Here is a 21,373-nt window from a genome sequence, read left to right on the forward strand (position 1 = left end):
AATTATCTTTAAGTCGACATTCAATATCCTTTTTCAAAATATTCAAAATTACTTTATAAGGTAACAGTTATCAGAGTACAATCCCAAAACCATCATAACATGGAAACATGGGTGGAAGGCTACAATCAAGTTGGGCCCTTCCCTTCCGAACCGTAAGTACCTTAAACAATAGCCATAAAAGCGTAAGCATAAAGCTTAGTGAGTTTCCAAAAGTAAAACATACCATACATAATAATCACATTTTGGGCCCTCGCCTTCATCGGGCCTCGCCTGTCATCAGGTCCCCCCCCCCCCCCCCGCGACATCGGGCCCCACCCGGCATCGAGCCCCACTCAGAATACAAATATGTCGGTTATCAGGCCCCGCCAAGCATCGGGCCCCTCCCGATACACATATAATCATATAAAAATATAATCCTACACAGACATGCAATAATCACAAAGACAATAACATACCATACAGTCATCAACCCCCACCTGGCATCGAGCCTTGCCCGATAAGTATACCATCACATAACACATGTAAGAGTCACACATACATCTAGCATCCTAACATATAAACCATGAGACGACATTGGTGCCTTCTGATGGGTTTTATGCATAACAAACAAAACCTATGTGTGCATGAAACCCTAATTTTCCCGATATATGTTTTCTCCAATTGAGCATACCACATTTGAACATCAATTGGGAACCCTAATCCTACTAGTATAATGTTGAAATCACTAATAGGGATAGGAAAAACATACCTTAATTGTTATATATAAATAACAATGAAATCCAAGTCTTATTGAACTTTGAGAGCAAGCGTCACAAGTGTCACGCCTCTAGTGGTTCACACCCAAACTAAGCAAGTGGATGAGAGAGCAGAGAGGAGAAGAGTGCTAGGAATTTCGGCGATTCCATTAGGGTTTCATGTATCCGAAAATGTGAATGGGGTAAGGCTCCTTATATAGGTAAGGTAGCTTAGAGCCAAATCTAGGGTTTAAGGAGGAAACCCTAAATACTTAGCTTATGGACAAAGCAACCCATGAACTCATGATTCGAAGTTTATTTGCTCCTTCTTGGATTAGAAGCGATATCTGGGCCCCTCGATGGTTTTGTGTTGACCCATGTAACTGGCCCAATCATAACTAAGTTGATGTGTTCAATTAAGTTCTATGTCAAACAAATTGGAAATCGGGAAACAAACTGTTGGACAATAAGTAAGACATTGTTCCATGTATTTTTTCGGCTGATATCTAGAACTGGAGATTATATGATCCTTTATCTAAAATGGTGCTTCATAGTTCAAAAGAGTTTTAAGAGTTACGATTTTCGGTTGGTTCCTGAAGTCACACTTGCAACTATAGTTATTAGACTTATCCAAGTGGGAAATTGTTGTATAAGGTGTTCAAGTCCATAACTATATTTGAGAGGTACTTGAACCGACCTGGCATGGTCCATTTGGGTTGCACAACAATTTATATGGATAATATTATGAGAATAGTATAAGTTATGATTTATTAATATATTATAAGTTCTAATATATTAATATGAAATCATATTATTTAATTAGTATTGATCTAAAATTAACTTAGAATTAATTTGGTGATCAAAAGAATGACTAATTAAATATGGACTCTTGTATTTATATAGTATGGGCTAATGCTTATTTAGAATGGGCTAGGCTTGCATGGTAAGTCCATGGATAGTCCATGAAGCTTTAACCCATGGATCTCATGGAAATTAAAGGTCATGGGTATTAAAGTTTACATGGATGTAACCCTAATCCACCACACTATATAAAGGAGTCCTTAGCATTTGAAATGGCACTAGTTGTGTGTGAGCAAAGGTGGCCGATTTCTACAAGTGTTCATACTCTCTCTAAATGTTTCCAAGGTTTGTGGTGATTTGTGACTTCCATTTGAGGCATCTACATTATTGGTGCAAGGCTCTCAAACTCCAAGCAATCAACCACTACTAAAAGGTATGTAACTCTACTAGCTTATTAAGTTTCAAAGTTCCCCATGCCATACTAGTTAGGTTATGAACCTTGGAAAAGTAAATTTGCATGTATCTTAGTAAAACATAGATCCAAGGTTTCTAGGGTTGCATGTACACCATAGGAGTGTTAGAGTGCTCAAAACCCTTCACTGAGTCCCTGGGTTGTACGCGATGCGTACTCTAAGTTACGCCGGACATACAAACAAATTAAGCACTTTCCTCTATTAAGTTATTAATACTCGATGCTCTAACGTCCAATATAAGATCTGAGCTCATTAAGACATCCTAGGGCATAAAGTTGGCAACTTTATTCCCTTGCATGCTATATGGGACATAAAACTTCATTCTTCAAATTAGGACTTCATATAAGGCTTCAAACTCATGCATGGAGTCTAGATACTCGCCAAGCTAGCACCTTTATGCATCTAGCATGCTCACAAAGCTCAGATCTAGTCATTTCAGCCTCTGGAGTTTCTCAACTCTCAAGAGGAGGTCCAAAACCAACTAAAAGGACCAAATAGAAAACCCTAGCTAGATCTAATGAATAAGATGACAAGATCAAAGCTTTATACCTACAGAAGCTCTTCAAGGTGAACTACTAGCAAATTCTTGAAGCCCAATGCCAATCCAAGCTTTCTTAGCAACTCCTTCTTATTAAATGGACACTAAAATGGCCATAAATGCACTCCTTAAGCTCAAAAACACACTCTCTAACGATTTTAGGGTTTCCAGGGACGTTTGAAAGTGAAAGAGGCTGGTTAGGGTGAAGCTCAAATGAGATAAGGATGCTTATATAGGTCTTAACTCTGGAAATTAGGGTTTGAACATCCGTTATGTATGCCCCACGTACCTTTTGGTACGCCCAGCATACGTGTTGTCCCTACGCGATCATCCATGCATGGTATGCTAAGCATACTCATGAAGTACGCCCAACGTACTTAAGGGACTTATTATGCAATAATTAAAATTTCAAGGGCTTCAACGGTAATACCTGATTTGGAGTGTTACACGTAGGTTGTTGACCCTGCATCGGAGGGTTTGGGTACCTTACTGGGGTGGTGTACGCCAGGTTCTAATGGAGGAGGCTCACAAGTTGGATTCTCCATTCATCCCGGGGCAACAAAGATGTATCGGGATCTTCGCCCTGATTATTGGTGGCCCTGCATGAAGTGGGACATAGCTTGATATGTGGAGTGATGCTTGACTTGTAGGAAAGTCAAGGCCGAGCACCAGCAACCTCACGACAAGATGCAGCCGTTGGAGATTCCCGTGTGTTAATGGGAAGACATCAGTATGGATTTCATCACAAAGCTTCCTAGGACTGTACGTGGAGTGGATTCGATTTGGGTCATTGTGGATCGGTTGACCAAGAATTCTCATTTCATCCCGATCCTGGAGAGTATATCGACGAAGAAGCTAGCCGAGATCTATGTACGTGAGGTGGTGGCACGTCATGGAGTGCCGGTTTCGGTTGTGTCAGATCGAGATGTCCGTTTCACTTCCAGATTTTGGAAGAGGTTTCATGATGAGATGGGTACTCATCTTCAATTTAGTACAACTTTTCACCCTCATACGGATGGGCAGGGCAAGAGGACGATTCAAACTCTAGAGGATATGTTGTGTGCGTGTGTATTTGATTTTGGTGGGAGTTAGGATACGTATCTTCCATTAGCGGAATTTTCTTATAACAACAGTTATCACGCTAGCATAGACCAACCTCCCTTCGAGATGCTCTACGGGAGTAAATGCAGGACCCCAATCTATTAAGCAGAGGTCGGTCAGAGAGTCATGGGGAGTATCGAGGTGGTACTCAAGACTACCGAGATGATCCAGCAGGCTCCATACTACTCAGAGTCGGCAGAAAAGCTATGCCAACAAACGTCAATCAGACCTAGAGTTTCAGTTAGGGGATATGGTTCTCCTGAAGGTGTCACCTTGGAAAGGTGTCATCCAGTTCAGGAAGCAAGGCAAGTTGTGCCCCATGTATATCGGCTCGTTCAGGGTTTTGGCTCGGGGGGGGGGGGGGGGGGGGTCGGGTTGCTTATCGTTTGGATCTTCCACAAGAGCTTAGTCAGATTTACAAAACCTCTCATGTCTCCCAGTTGTTGAAGTGTTTAATGGGTGATTCCGCAGTTGTACCCTTGGACGATATCCAGGTGGATGACCGCCTAAATTACATAAAGAGACCGATAGCAATTCTCGATCGGAAGTAGAAAACCTTGAGGAACAAGGTTTTACAGTTGGTGAAGGTGAAATGGATGCATTGCAAGGGTTCAAAATGGACGTGGGAGCCAGAGGAGGAAATGAGGGAGAATTACCCCGAGTTTTTCGAGGCAACGGACTTCAAGGACGAAGTCTGATTCAAGTGGGGGAGAATTGTAACGCTCGGTAATTTACCAAGGTAGTATTTATGTATTGTATTAATTGTTTTATATTGATTAGGCTTGGATCCATTGGATCCTTGCAAAATGGGCTTAAGGGGTGTCGTACGTTGGGCGTACCACCCTATGTACGCCCAACGTACTAATGAAAGTTGATCGCGCATGCCATGCACATACATGCAATGTACTAAAGAGTACGCGCAGTGTACGTGTGTAGTCCCCAAAACCCTAAATTTAAGGGTTTGGTCCTTATATAAAGAACATTATGCCCTAAAGCCCAGCCTCCCTCTCATCCTTAAGCTACTCCCACGAAACCCTAACCTATATTTTGTGTGTTCTTGTTCTTGGAAGGCTTCTTGAGAGTTTTTTTTAGTGTTTTGATCCATTATCCAAGGAAGTGGAGAGCAAAGCAAGGTGGTGGTTCAAAGGAGATGGTGTAGATTTAGGATTGTTGCTTCATTTCAGACATTTTCAAAGTATAAAGTATTGAACTTGCTCCATAAGTGCTTAGATCTCTTATGTTGAGTTTTTAGACCTTTTTTGTCCCAAGAATGGAGCTTTATGGTTCCAAATCCGTTTCTAGGCTTAGGGTTACCACCCTTAGTGCTATTTGAGTCCCCAAAGAAAGAAAAGTTACCATCTTCAAGGTCTTAAAGAGGTCATGCATGAGTATGAGTCTTTTCTATGGAAGTAAGTTGTCATATGTCAAGTTTGGGTCCATTTGGGGGTTTGAAAGCCACCAAGTAATCGAATTCATGAGTTAGGACACTTTATTGGACTCAGATATGTGTTTGGAGCTTTAGGTCTTAAGGGGTTAAGCTCTTTTTGAGATTATGGCTTAACAGGGGAGTATGCTGAGGGTACAAGCCCGTACGCACAACGTACAAGCCATCCAGCATGTACGCTTAGCGTACAGAGGAGTACGCCCCACATACTCATTGGATTTGGGCCTCGGTTTAGGCCATTCCTTGGACTTTTCTATCTTGGGCCTTAGTGGGCCATCTGGAATTGAACCTTTGGACTAGAGAATAATTATTGGTCCTTAGATTGAGGCCCATGTGAAGGGATTGGGCCCAATTGGAAATTGGGCCATATATTGGGCCTTATAGGAGTGTTTATCTTTTTGGTTCAAGGGCTGAGTAGAGTTCATTTTGGGACAAGAGTATGTGAAGGGTAGAATGGTCTTTTACCCCAGTGAGGACTTATGGTTAAGTTATGAGAATCTCGAACTTAACTAGTTTATATGATGATTAGTAGCTCGGGGAGTCGAGAGATCACCAACTTGGGGATCTGACAGCTAGCAGCCAGAGGATTATCCGTGAGATTCAGCTTTGCAAGGTGAGTTTCCTCATGTATGAACGAGTCGAAGGCACCAATGTTGGCCAGTATATTTATGTTAGTAGGTTCCGGACTAAGGTCCGATGTCGGGTCGTACCCGATGTATGCTTATAGGATTTCCGGATTTCGGTCATATGTCGGGCATTGCCCGAGGAATGTTTGTATGCTTGATTTCTTCGTGATTCTTGCGTGTGTTCTGTATTTGTATGTTTCTGGATTACGGTTCGATGTCAGGAAATGCCCGAGGAATGTTTATATGCTTCCGGATTTCGATCCAATACCGGTCAGGGTTTGAGGAATGTTTATATGTTTATGTTATGTGATTATTTTATGTGTATTTGTTTATATGTTTATATGTATACCGAGATTTGCTCGATGTCGGACGGGGCCCACAATACGTTTATATATGATTACGTGATTATATGTATGGTATGTGGTAGTTTGGGGAGACTCACTAAGCTTCGTGCTTACAATTTTCAGTTTTGGTTTCAGGTACTTCTGGTAGCACGGGAAAGAGCTTGGGATGACTTCATTACACACACCATGATGTTTTATCCTAGGATGTTTACTCTGATATATTTGACAGATGTTCATGATGTTTTGAGATACTATGACTTATGTTTTGATGAGATGATTTTGATAACTATGGTTTTATTAATAATTAAAAATGAAATTTTTGGACCGTATTTTATAGGTGTTACAATATATATATATATATATATATATATATATATATATATATATATATATATATATATATATATATATATATATATAAAAGTTCAACAAGGAACCATTTTAAACCTTAAAACCAACGAATCATTATATTTTCAAATTTTAAAACTTATTCTTTATTGAAAAAAAAATCTAAAAATATCTAATATCCTCTTTTTGTTGATATCAATTTGATATAATTTTTTTTTATACTTTTTTGATCTGTTCAGATTCACGCTATGAGTCTGCATAGATTCATAGTGTGAATTTGCACAAATCAAAAAAATAAAAATAAAAAATATTATATTGAATTTGATATCAATGGAAAGATGATAAAAAAAAAATAAGCTCTAAAAATTAAGAAAAGATTGGTTCTTTGATTCTAAGGTTTAAAACCATTATTTATTGAATTCAACTATATATATATATATATATATATATATATATATATATATATATATATATATATATATATATATATATATATTATCATCTAATAAAAGAGTAGTTTTGTGTACACTTGTCATGTTTTCAAAGCCTCTGTGTGCACGTGTCAGTTTTTTAGATTTCCCTCTTAATATTTTTTTCTCTTCACTTCCTTAAATCAATCGATCACGAAATTCTTATAGTCGTGTATCAAATTAAGATTTTATATAAACTCAGTTGTATTTTGAATTTGAATTCACATTGCAATCCTGTAATCATGCATCAAATTAAGATTTTATTTAAAGTCTGAACTTTTTCCTCACTCTAGCAATTTTGGAATTAATCTTTTTCACAACTACACTCTCATAAAATCAGGGATAATGATATTGGATTTCCTGTTTTAAATCATATACAAAACCAAATTCTCTTCTTTAATTGTCTCTCTAAAACGATAACTTTGAGAAAGAATATGAACCTTTTTCATTTGTGCTTCGTCTGTTACTACTATGCTATTTCAATGCTCAACCAAATTTGAAGTTGTAGCAAACAACTGACTCTTAGCCCAGATAACAAACTAAATTAGGTTTTCAGTTTCAGGGTTCCTTAAGATTTTTATTATTGTCATTTCAATCTAATTTTAAATGACTTTTGAATCACATAGTTGATTACATGCTTTCGTCTCTCATTTGGCCTCCGTGTGATTTATGACAGGAAAAGAATGCAAAGAATAGTGGAGTTGTCGGGCGGATAATAAGTGTGGTGACCCATAAATGTTCTTCTAAAGAGTTTAAGGTAAGAATTAAATTGCGATTACACATTAGTTGTGGATGGATGTGATACTTGGCTGGTAAGATTTATACAGGGGGGATATCTTCGTTGGTGATTGGTACACATAATAAGTTTTTTCGACATGTTTTGCTAAAGATATTGTAAGAGTGGCTTAAGGTATGAAACTATACATTATTCTAATCCATCAAATTTTTCTATAAATTGTTTTTTGACTAATTTATTGTGCTATTTATTCATAAAGAAATATTATTACTCACCTAATACTTCAACTCATGTTATCTTGGCTGCAATAAAGGATGCAATGTCAGCTTTGAATAACTTTTGAATTTGAAAAACCTTTATGTGAAAAAGGTTAAGTTCAAAAATATGGCAAGGTAAGTATATGTAGCTACTTTTGGAGTTTTTCATCTAATGAGATTTACAAATGGTAATTTTAAACTCCATCAGTTTAATTTCCATGTTATTGTAGCTTATTGGTGTTGACCACGATGGGTTCCATAAATATTAAGAGGCTATAAAGTCAAGTTCAAAACATTCGAATATCATAAGGATGCCTTTAGAGGATGAACCTCGTTTGGTGATAGAAAAATAGACAGTTTATGAAATGATTTAAATTGAGAAATAGACGATAAGAAGAGTTATGTTGGCAATTTTATATTTTATTACTTTTATTTATGACTACCTATATACAACATATTTTATCTTTTGCAAAATAAATTTTTTAAACAAAACATATGAATTATGAGAGCTCATTATGGTAAGTGAAGGGAAAGGCTGGGAAAAGATTATCGTGTCCCCACCCCTACTCCATTTGGATGAACTTTTTGTAACAGAAGAACGTTGTTCAATCTTCTCTTAATTTTTGGGGGTTTTATTTTGTAAGGGGGTTAGTAGGGTATTATTAGACTCATCAAAATGAGTAGCTATCTTTAGTTTATCTTTAATAATAATCATGAATTAATCTCATATTTCATCATCTTTTTGTTGAATTCTAATGGTGCTTTTGTTCAAGCAAATTGTACATTGATAGAATTTGTTATGATTGGCTTCTCAATGTTCTTAACTAAAAAAATGGAAAGAAAATTGTGGATTTTGCAAATCATTGGTGTAGGAAGTGACAGCCAAAAGATAAAACCTAAATCCTCACATAAAAAGAAAGTTAGCCCACCCTCAAATGCGACTAACCATAAAGTTGATGTTACTAAACAATGTGTGCAAAATATTACACGGAAAGTACATAGGTATACAACGTTCTTCGAGTTCTAATTTTTAGTTTGTGAAATCCTAAATGAGTACCATTACATTTATTTTAAGTGTTGGTCAAATTTTATCTAGATGATCTTATGGATAGTTTTTTATAATAGATTAAAACTGAGCACATTATGTGATATGGTCAAGATGAATCTACTAAAAATGTCAAATTATTAGCTAATAATCCACATGGTTTTTACTTGATATGTTTATCTTTGGTTGTTATGAAGGTTTGAGTGGCTTGCGATATGCCATATTGGCCCTAATTCCAATTCAAATCAAATGTCGTTACATCAATACAGTTGACTCCTTATGCATTGTTATTGTTTGGTGTTATCGGGTGTTGATCACTAAAACATAAGTTGATTGGTTATTTGGATATATTTAGTTTGATTGTCTACCCATACAAGTGGTCCTTGAACAAATTGTTACAGATATGTTTATTGGCGATTTGGTGCTTCAATTGCTTCCTGGATGCTCATCATGGTATTTTCAGAAGTCTATTTCTATTTATCGACTTTGGCTACCTTTAAGGCTGACTTGCTTCTCTCCTTCACTAAATTTCATTGCTATTTGTACTTTAATGTTTCTACATGGTAATCACTTAAGCTCAATTGTATCTTGGGCTTTTGGTCACCTCTTAGGTTGTCAAGATCTCTCTATCTATCTCTCTCTCTCTCTCTCTCTCTCTCTCTCTCTTCTACATGAAAGTTCATTGTTATTTCCATACTTTGGCAACCTTATCCTCAAGATGGCAATGAGGATATATAGTCTTAAACTCATGGAATCGTTCCTAAGTCGCATACTCTAGATAAATACCCCTATTGTTCCATCACCCATGTTGCTAGGAAGCCTTTGTATAAGACACTCGAATATCCATAAACAATTAGCGGTCGCTCGATGAGACTTCCATTCTCAACCTCTACTGGAAGCTTTGTCGGGTTGGATGACATTGTATCATATTATGGTTTAATTTGTTGTATATATCTTTTCCATCATGAAAAAGGGTTTATGAAATGGATTACATCAAAGTATTTGTTAAAAAGGTTGTATAAAGATATAATTAATCAACCACATAAGAATGGTATTGGTTTATGGGTCTTATTTACTTTGTGTAGTCTATATTCCCTAGTTTAAACTAAATCATGTTACAACAAAATACTTGAATGAAAAATATTTCATAATTCATTATTAGTTTCAAGTGTATAAATAAAACTTGTTTGTAATGATTATTGTGGAGACATATAATAAATTTATGGTTTTTTGACACCTTTTAAAAGCTTATGGTGTGTGTTGTATTTATGAAATTCCATTTTTTGTTTTTTAGGTGAAAAGAGAAAAACATCATTTTCACATTTCAACTAAGACATATTCATAGTTCAAATATTATATACACGGTTTAATAAACATATTAATTCAATCATTTACTATTTAACACAAAATTATATATTAATTCACAACCTAATACAATCCATTATATACAAATTTGCAGCTTAACATAAGTCAAACTCAAACGGTACCGCCACCGCCGCCGCCAACTACCACACGTTGCCTCCAACCACCGGTATGACCATTGCCGCCATCTTTCCCTCATTGGATCTGTAAAAATAATAATGTATTCACAACTTGTACTTATGATAAATCATGCATTTACGGTTTAAAACTTATGTTTTTAATTGAAGAAATTAGATATGTATAAGTAATCATGTATGTACAACTTTAAAACTTATAAAAAAATCCTTGCATTTTTTTTTTTGGAAAGGGAACTTCCCTAACGAGGGTTTCCGGGCCAGCTTTCGCGCACCGACTAATCTCCCGCTGCAAACATAAAGCTTTGTCTCATTCCCTGGAGTCACTGCAGGCGAACCTCCATGGCCACAAGGGCTGAGTGGTATCAGGATTTGAACATGGTCCTTGCATTTACAGTTTAAATCTTATATCTTTCATTGAAACACTCGTATTTTTATTCAAATCCATGCATTCACAACTTAAATTCTAAAAAGTCATGCATTTACAACTTAACACTTATAAAAATTCATATATTAACAAATTAAAACTTATATTTTTTTATTAATAGCAGTTAAAACTAACATTAACATAACTAAACAATAATTGAAACATTAAAGCATCATAATTCACAGCTTAAAATCTAAATTAACATTATTTGTGAAAACACTAACATAATAACAAAAAAGAAAACAAAATTGGATTAACAACTTAACTATTGTTAAAACCAATATTAACAAAAGTAAACAACAAAAAAAATATTAAAATATTAAATACATAGTTTAACAAAAGGAAAAACAATCAACAGAAATATCGGCATACATGATGTGTTTCACCATAGATCAATGAGAAAGAGATGGAAGTAAATTGGAAGTGTTTCACCATTACTATGGGGTAACAATGGTGGTGGCTGTTGACGGCGACCTCTAGTTCTCAATCTCATCAGAGCTCTTATATCTTGATGCTTAAATCATAGATCTATAGATAAAAATTATAGATCTATCGCCGGAGATCGTAGATCTACCATCGAAGGTCATAAATCTCGACCGGGCCACTTCATATCTGATAGCCCATTCATAAAAAAGCAGCAACGGCCGATGATTCATGGTAAAGAAAGATGGGGATGATGGTAGAACTGGTACAATTGTAGATCTGGTGACAACATTTCACCCCATCGTAGATCTAAGCTTCCGCCTAGGGTTCTGTAATAGGAGGCTGCAGAGGAACGAGTCAATTGTGGTGGTATTCATAACCTTCTTTAAAAAAAGTGAAGTCGTCGTAGTTGATGTGTTGCCAGAATAAAGTTAACATCTAAGCTATAAATGATGACTTGTAGATCAGAGTAAGTCAGTGAGAATATGATAAGCCTAAAAGAGGTGGTGTTAGGGTTTGTGTTGTGGGAGAGTTTGAGATGGTTTGAAATGAAGAAGTGTTAGAACTAAATTGAAGAAGTGTTGTATTTGATCTAAATGAAGAAGTGATAGTTTTAGTGTTAAAGTTCAAAATGACATAAATACCCTTATAATAGATTTTATTAAAAATTAACAATCGAAAAAAGTAACATTTATAACATTTGAGATATTATATAGACACTCTTCCTTATAAAGCTAAAAATATAAGTTCCCAAGTTCGTATTTGATTTTTGATATATATATATATATATATATATATATATATATATATATATATATATATATATATATATATATATATATATATATATATATATATATATATATGAAAATATTGAAGCACCCGAGATTTTATTGATTTTTAAGACATAAAAATATATAATACATAAAGAGGATATAATGTACGCAAATTTGACATATAATTATTTTCCACCATCATTTACATATCCTAAAGCACGAGATCATGCATTAAGATGTGTTGCCACCATCACGGTTATTAATAGCCCTTCCTACATTTTTTAACCTCTTATCGGCCCTTTCTTGAGTATTACCTATAAAGGTACCTACATGATTTCCTCTTGTCTGTTTATCCCGATCATTAAGTTTTCCACCCAAATTCTTGATTATCATAGCAGCAAGTTTGACACCAAGTTTAGCTGCAATGTAATTTGTTCTTGCATTTTTAAGTGCAGCACGTAAATTTACATTTCTGCAAAATGTCTTCTCCCCTCCAACGATCTTTCTACCATAAACCATGGAAGTTGTACAAATTAATAAATAAAAAACTAAAACAACAAAAGTCTTAACAAACTTCATATAGGAATTTCTTATTCGTCTATGGATGACTCGAATGACTTGAAGTAAGTGATAAAAATATAGCATGTATAAATAAGGAGTTAAGGTGTCACAAATTTAATATCACATCTAAGATGTAATTATAGTAATGAGTTACGTGTCAAAATTCATACATAAATGTATTAATTTTTTTGTTTTGTATTTTATACAACTAACATGTATTGATTTGACAAAACCATCAATTACATTTTTGTTCGTTTTTCCTCTATATTAAAAAATTAATTTTATTCATGTGATTCTGTTCTTATAACAATATAATAAACATATCATGTGATTGGTCTACATCAACCTATCATATCGTCAATGTGAGAGGCTATTCATCCAACTTTATTAATATTTTAGATGTGTCAAAGTTTGAATTGTAAATATCTTATATATCAAAGTTTGAAATGTAGAGACCACTCATCCAACAACTAGGCTTTCATCACAAAAACTAAAAAAGTATATCCAAAAGTACTTTTTTTTAAATATATTAGTATTATTATAACGATATGAAAAAAAAATGGAAAGTCATAGCCACTTTGGAAATTGAAATACATTATAACAATATGGAGCTATATGTCACTAAACTTTTAGGTGTTTCCAAAGATCGTGTTTAACACGGTCCATGTAAATAAATGTGTAGACTTTGATAGTTTAAAATTAAGCTACTGAAGATAAGGAAATTCAAGTAGTTGTTTATCGCTTTTTTTTAGTTACCTAACATAAAAATATTTAGTGAACTTTCTATATAATTTAATTTTTCAAAGTTATTGTCCAAATTTTTTGTGTAAATAATCTATAGTTTGTCTATTGAAATTTCACACATTAGATAGCTAAGAGAAAAAAAAAAAAATGCAAAAAGTAAGTATTATTATCACAACCTGGACTTATTTTGGTATTTGGATTGTTACCAAACATATATTTTTGTACACATAATAGCAACAAACTTACAAATACATACATGTGATAGCAATGTACTAACACTTTTTTTTACCGATAATAGGAATATGTAAAATAGAACTTGTAAACATTTTACAAATTTCAGATTATATATTTGTATTAGTGTTAGAGAGACGTAGTTACACTATCATCAATGGCGAATCTAGAACAAAAAATCACATGGTTCCTTATGTAAATAAAACAAAAAAAAATATGAAAGAGAAAAAAAAAATACTGGTGATGACGGATCGGATTGTATGCCTAAAAATATTTCAACATCACTTCAATAGTTATAATAAAATTCTTACAGTTGAAGGTTTTATATCTTGAAACATATTCATAATTATGGTGTTATTGATAATTTGTAAGATATTTTTTCAATATACGACAGTAAATTAGATTCAAATTTCATTTTTTTTTCAATATACGACACTAAACTATCGTTAAAGTATATGGCACTGAACTATCACTGAAAATTATGATATTTTTTATTTTGAAATTGAATGTTACCAAGCATGAAACTAATAACTTTTATCAATATTTTGTTATCAATCGGTGTTGGGCGCTACGATGTTTCTATTTTCTTTCTTTCTTTTTTTCAATATTAAATGGATTGGACAGATGATTAATAAGAGTGGATTGGGTTATGGATTAATGAGAGTGGATTAAGATATTGGGCTATTCTTAGATAGGTCCTTTGATAATGTATTAGTAGTTTTTTTTTTTTTTTAATTAATACATTCCTCTATTGAAAAATAAAAAAGATAGATCTGAGGACCTATCTTCTATCTTACTAGCTACGTGTCTTACTATCATTACATGTAATAGATATCAAGTATCTTACTATTGCGGATAAAAAGTTTTTTTTTTCAATTTTTTTATGTTGCCTAAATAGAATTGCAAAACTTAAACTAACTAAAACATAGTGATTAGAAATAAGGGTTTATTTTTGTGACAGCTACAAGAAATTGCACTATATTAGCCTGTTAGGTTGGCAAAGTTTGAACAGCACATTAACCTAGTGCAAAGTCTTGACTAAGTTGGTAAAAGTAAGGCAATGTATCATATGACAAAGTGGTGATGATTATTTGAAATATATGACTTTCAAAGGGTATTTTAATCAAGGGTACCCTAAGGATAGATTCAATTAAGGTTGTTTGATTTTCTGAAGCAAAAATTCATGAAGTCTGCGGACCACCTCTGCAACCCTCTGCAGTAGAAGAGGTGGACCAAACGGCTGCAGACTATAATAAGAAGCATGTTTGTTTTTTTAACATCTACATACTGCTGCAGATATTAAAAAATTAAAATAAACTAATTTTATAAATCAAAAATAGTTTTTTAATACGTAAAATTTAATAATGTATAACATTTTGGTAAAAATTAATGATATTTCAGTAAAAAAAAATGATATTTCAACAAAAAAATAAAAATATTTTAGTAAAAAATAATGATATTTCATCAAGAAATTATCATTATTGAATATAAAAAAATGAAAAATAAATTCAATAAGAATAAACGAAAAAAAACGGAAAAAAAAATGTGAAATAAAATTTTAATAACATATAATCAAAATTTCAGCAATAAAAAAAAGAAGAATAAGAGGTTGGAAGCGGTTAGAAGAGGCAGTACAAGTGCTGCGCCAAACAGAGCCTGCGCAGAGGTTTTTGACTCAAAAGACTTCTAAAAAACAAACAACTGCGAGATGAAAAGTGTTGCGCGTGTGCTGCGCCGCGCAGCAGTAAGAGGTTTAAAGAGGTTTTTTCCAAAAAACAAACAACACCTTAGCATCAGTCAGTTTAGCGCTTCTCGTATTAGCATGAACATATACTCCAAAACCAATCGAAGAGTCTTGTCGTCTGATATACACATTTGAGTTTAAAATTAATATATGAAAAAATAAAAGAACTATTATTTTACAAAAAGAATTTAGTGGAAAAAAATGTAGAAATCACGATGAAAAGGACGTCTTTTGTATCTGTCTGCAGTAGAGAAAGGCAGTAATCTATCATCGATGGATGCTTTTTTTTTATATCCAGCTTCTGCCAAGATCGTATTGTCAGAAATTAATCAGTTTTTTCATCAACAATCAATTTCATTTTTACTACAAATCGTCTATCATATGCATGCATCTTTTTGTCTAGAATAGAATCGGTTGTTTCGGTTGCTTGTTCTTCTGCACCTCTCTGTTTTCTTAGTTTCTTTTGTATTTACGCTTAGCAAGACATCCCACAAAATCAACATACAGTACAAAATTCGGAAAAGGGCTTATAATTTTCTCATTAAAAAGGTGTCGCTTCTGAACAACAAATCAACCACTCACATTTGACCAATAATTATCAAACCAATTACACAATCAAAGGGAATCTTTAAAACCCTGGTTTAGAAAAGTAAAATATCATGGTTAAACAAACATCGTTTTTTTTAATAGACCTTTGGCGTAATCGCCGATCACCAAATCGATATTCATGAGAAATTCGATGGAAAACTAATTTTAGTGGGAATCTTGGAAACCCAATTTGGTGGTGATGTCAACGAAGAAAAGATGTGAACGTGTCGTTGGAAGGTGATAGGGGGAAACGGGGAATCGATGGATATATCTACACGCAGAGCATGACATGGTAAAGTGAAAGAGACAACGTAAAGGATTGAATTGAGTACGTGTAAGTTTTACGTGGAGACAGGGAAAAGGAAAAAGACGGCCATGGACAATTTTTTTTGGAGTGGATTTCAAAATTTAGTCATAAAAATCCAAATTTTTGGCTATAGACCCCTCAACGGGCTCTGCGGGCCGATGAAAGCTCCGTGGAATCGGGGTATTTTCGTAATTCCACCTCTCCCCTCTTTGTAAAAACGGGTCTCCTCTTTGGTCCCCCACTGGTTCTCCCTGTCTCCTCTTCGACATCAATCTATTCTTCGTGTCTCCGTATCGCTACTCCCCTTCATCCGACAACAACCGTCATCAGCCTTGATTTCTTCCGACATCGACTACAACCCCCACTTCGGACGAAATATTTCGGCGACAGCAGATGGAGTAGAATTTCCCCAACATTTTCGCCGATGGATACGGCTCTTAGGTAATCCGTTTTAACATTTCCCTCATTAGATTAATGTTTCCCTTTTTGTATTGTTTAGATTTAAGATTAAAATGGTATGAATATGCAATTCATAACCTGCGAAATGTTTAGATTTAGATTTAGGATTAAAATAAGTTTGAAATAACGAAGATCAATTTCGCGGAGGGACAAGTCATTCTGCGGAGTGATGTATACTCTCCGCGGAATGGATCTACTCTTACATTGAAATGGCTAATATCTACTCTTACATTTTTCCCTTTTTTCTACCCTTTTATATCAATTAATTTCAAAATGAACCCTTTATAGCAATTAATTTGAAAGTACGTTGCTATTTAATTTTTTATGTAAATTGATGTGAATGGTACAATTGGGTATTTTTCAATTTTATAATGTAAATTGAAAGTACATTGCTATTTATCGCCTTAACCGAATTAACTATGTAGTTTTAAAACCTTGTTTTTATTTTCAATTAGTAACGTTTTATATTAAATTAAATGTATATGTTTTCTAGCACGGCGATCTCCAACAAAAAACAGATTTAACTTTAAAGGCGTGGTCAATACAATCATTAAATACTTTCTGCAACTAAGACAATCGCAACGAGCATTATTTGAAGCTTCACCATTTGGAAGATTCTTAGGAATGCATGTCCCTAATGGTGACCCCCTACTTGTGTATTTGATGATGTTGCATGAAGTACGGTCTCAAGAAGTGTTTGAAATTGGGAGGTTTCTTTTTTAGATACAGGGGATGCAGTTGGATTTTGGTGAAACTGAATATATTGTTATTAGTGGGTTAAGAGTTGGTCCTTGTGTGGATTTACTCCATGAAGAAGGAGGTCGGTCAAATTCAAATCTTCAGGTTTGGTTGTTCCCTGACATTACAGATGCACGTTTGTGGCTCAAAGACTTAAAGACTACATTATTTCTCCGAATTATTTGGCACTTCAGGATGAAGATGCGGTAATTCTCATCCAACTTGTTTTTATGTTGAAAGGTCTCCACGGACGAGACGTTAACAAACATTCTCGCACCAGTATACAAGCTTTCTGATAACATATATGATTGGAACACGTATTACATTTAAAAATTATGTATAAGTACAATAATAATTATAATAAATAAATTGAAAATTACAGGTTTGCATGGGATACATATTTATGGACCTATACTTCGGGGTTGATGCGTGAAATGTTTGAGAAAATAGAAAATTTTAGAATATTCAAGCAGGCTAATCCTGAATCGAAGAAAGTACACAAGTATACCGTTGCCGGTTTTATGCTTCCGTTTAAGGTTAGTTTCTAATTTATTTAAATAGTTATCATATTTTCGTTTTTTATTTTGTTTTTTATACCATAATAGCATTGTACTTCTGTTTGTACTATATAATATCGTTGTACTTTCATTTTCATAATATAATAGCATCATACTTACCTTTTTTTCATAGATATGGATTTTGGAGACATTCCTAGAGGCAACACAATATTATGTTCACATGCCGACAAAATTGCCACGAATGAGGTCGTGGAGAGAAAAACATCATTATTTTGGGTTCAATGTTGTCGAATAATCAAAGTGTTTGTGGTATGCTTTTTTATATTATAATTATATATAATTACAAATTCCAATGTTTTCTCATGCTAAACTAACAATCTGTTTTTTGCATCCTAAGAACCATCATGTTGTTGTCGTGGCAAACGAGACGAAGATCATGGAGTTGTTTTATATTTGTTATGTGAATTGGACTCTTAACCATGAAGAATCTCCCCCACGACAGCAAATTCCACTACCTATTGTTGCCTCAGCTCCTCGAAGAAAGAAGTGCAAGTCGAAAACATCTTCGAGTGAAACGGCCACACATGCTTCTACCTTGCAACAGCCTCAAGTAGAAAGAAGTTATATGTCAAGTGACACATCAACAAGGTCAGTAAAGAACTAGAAGACGAGCACAAAGGCATTGGTGAAGCGTCTAATAGGCGTTGTAGTTGACTTAACGTCTAAAGTAGACTGTGTATTGCAGAAAAAATATAAACTAGATACAGAGTTTAGTGAGGAAGAGGACATGGTAAATGAAGAGGAGGAAGAAACATATTACCATGGTACATATTTGCATTATGATGATACATTTATGCATGGTTTGGAGGGGAAGTTATGCCTACACCTACAGGGAAATATGTTGGGTCGTCACCGGACGTGGTTCAACATCACAGAAAAACAGTCACTCATATTGTTAGGCCGCAACGAACGATGAGTGCTTCATGGTATCATCAGATGTCATTCACAATGGTATTAATCTATTTTAAATATGGTGTATTTTTAAAATATTACGTTGTTGATAATTAATTAACATTTTAATTTTTTAGATGGACTCCACATCAAAATTGAAGAAAATCACCAAAACAAGGAAAAAAAAGCAACGGAGTGTCCCGAAAAAGCAAATGAAGACATTAGTGATGTTTCAAATCATCTACTATTAGACAATCTTTATGTTGCTAGTATGTTGGGTTTTTGGAAAGAATGGAATATGATCTCTTTCAAACTCAACACTAAACACATGCTACATATACTCCCACTGGATGTGGAGTTTTGGTCAATGTTACTTTCAGTTACTGACTTTGGGTGGTTAATTTCTTCGGTAACATTCGTTAAATTTTAACTACTATTTTAGACGATAATTTATATAAATAATTGTAACATTGTTCTATTAAAATATACAACATATTGCAATATGTAGTGGCTTGCTCATGGAAAGATGACCGACGAACGCAAAATGGATAATATACCCTCAAGAACTCAATTTGCAAGCTGGAGAATCATTTTTTAAGGAATGTAGAAAATGGTGTTGGAGGCTATCCTATATGGAAGGATGTGGATAAGGTTAGTTTAGTTTAATATATATATATATATATATATATATATATATATATATATATATATATATATATATATATATATATATATATATATATAACATTACCGAATCTACTACTATTTAATTAATTATTTTTTCCAGGTTCTATTCGTCATAAATGTTGTTGGTGTCCATTGGTTTTTGGCTATGCTACATTTAAAAATATGGAAAGTAAACATTTATGATTCAACACGATCTATGAATTTCTTCACAAAATACAAGATTGGTGGAGAATTCCAAAGTTTTGGGGATAGTATTATCTCAAAGCTAGATGTGATCAAGTACCGGAACGATTTCTCCGATGGACACAGAGACACTGCAATTGTGGAGTTTGTTGAAGCTATAGACGCGCCACAACAGGAATACAACGAAGATAGAGACGATTGTGGAGTATTCGTATGCATTTTTATGGAAATGATTGTTTCGAGGGTATTGGTGAAGATTGATAAGCCACGCAGAGATGCGGGATTTATATATAAAAATATGACGATGAATATTATTTGGGACACTATATAACTTGATTTTAGGAACTTTGTATATATTAATATGAAATACAAGTTTTTAGTAATTTCTTTTAATATAAATATGTGTTTTATTTTTGTTATTATATTAGTTTCACGGACTGCCAAGTAACTTCCGCGGACTGTCAAGTCAGTTATGCGGACTGAGAAGTCGTAAATTACATTTCACTATAAAATGACTCAAAAATATGTATCACTTAATCTAATCTATATCACTTTATCTACATTGTATCTCTTACAATGGGTTAAAAACCATGGACCGCTGAGGAGTATTTACTTCAAACTCGTGTATATATTAATACCTACGAGAACAACAATTTGAATGATATAATGTTTTGGCCCCGTTTAACAAATAATTTCAATACTGACACTCAAACCACCATAGAAAACCATCGCAACACCCTTGATATAGCATCAAAATGGTATGAATTAAAAACAGAAGTTGTGTTATTCAACGATCTTTATAAGAACATTAAAGACGCACGTGTGAATGATACTGAGGAAGACATCTTGGAGACGGCTAAATAATAATACAAATCCATTAGCAACGGAGAGATTTTCGACTATGAAGCCCTTTGGAATCTTTTGAAAGATCTCCCATATTTTTAAGTTGTCCTGCATTTGTATTGCTTTATTTATATGTACTATGGTTGATTTTTTTTTATGCATTTGTATTATGTTATTTATCTTTTATTTTTTGAAATATAATGCACAATCAAATATTACGATACATTCAAATAAAAAAAACATTACAAATAACATAAAAACATTACAAAAAAACAGAAAAATAAACATTACAAATAAGATATAGGACTGACAAACATTACATAAAACAATACAAATAAAATAGTCGTCTACATGAAAAAATGTTTATTTTTAACGAGATTCCAAACATCCTTACACTCGAACTCATTTCCATCAAACTCGAAAATGTAATATATGTTTACTTCTTCAAAAAGTTCTTCATCGTCTGCATGAGAGCGTCACATTCTCTCATAATTGTAGCATTGATTGAACCATGTGAATTTTTTCTTTAAATTTATCCATTTACTAACAATATCGGGTTTTATTCGTTCTTGTCCTTCTCTCACCTCATGGTTGAACAAAGCTATTAGGTGGGATCATTCATCACCAACAATGCAATGAGGGGCAGTCATTGTTGGTAGACCTTCGTAAACGGTAATCCAGCATTATGTTAGGACCAACACTTATGCTGTCGTCCATGGATGTGTACTATTTGATGGAGCTACTGCATTTGATGGATTTGTTGCATTCGAAGAAGTTGGT

Source organism: Lactuca saligna, chromosome 5, assembly GCF_052625555.1.
Source record: "Lactuca saligna cultivar CGN05327 chromosome 5, ASM5262555v1, whole genome shotgun sequence".
Classification (NCBI taxonomy): domain Eukaryota; kingdom Viridiplantae; phylum Streptophyta; class Magnoliopsida; order Asterales; family Asteraceae; genus Lactuca; species Lactuca saligna.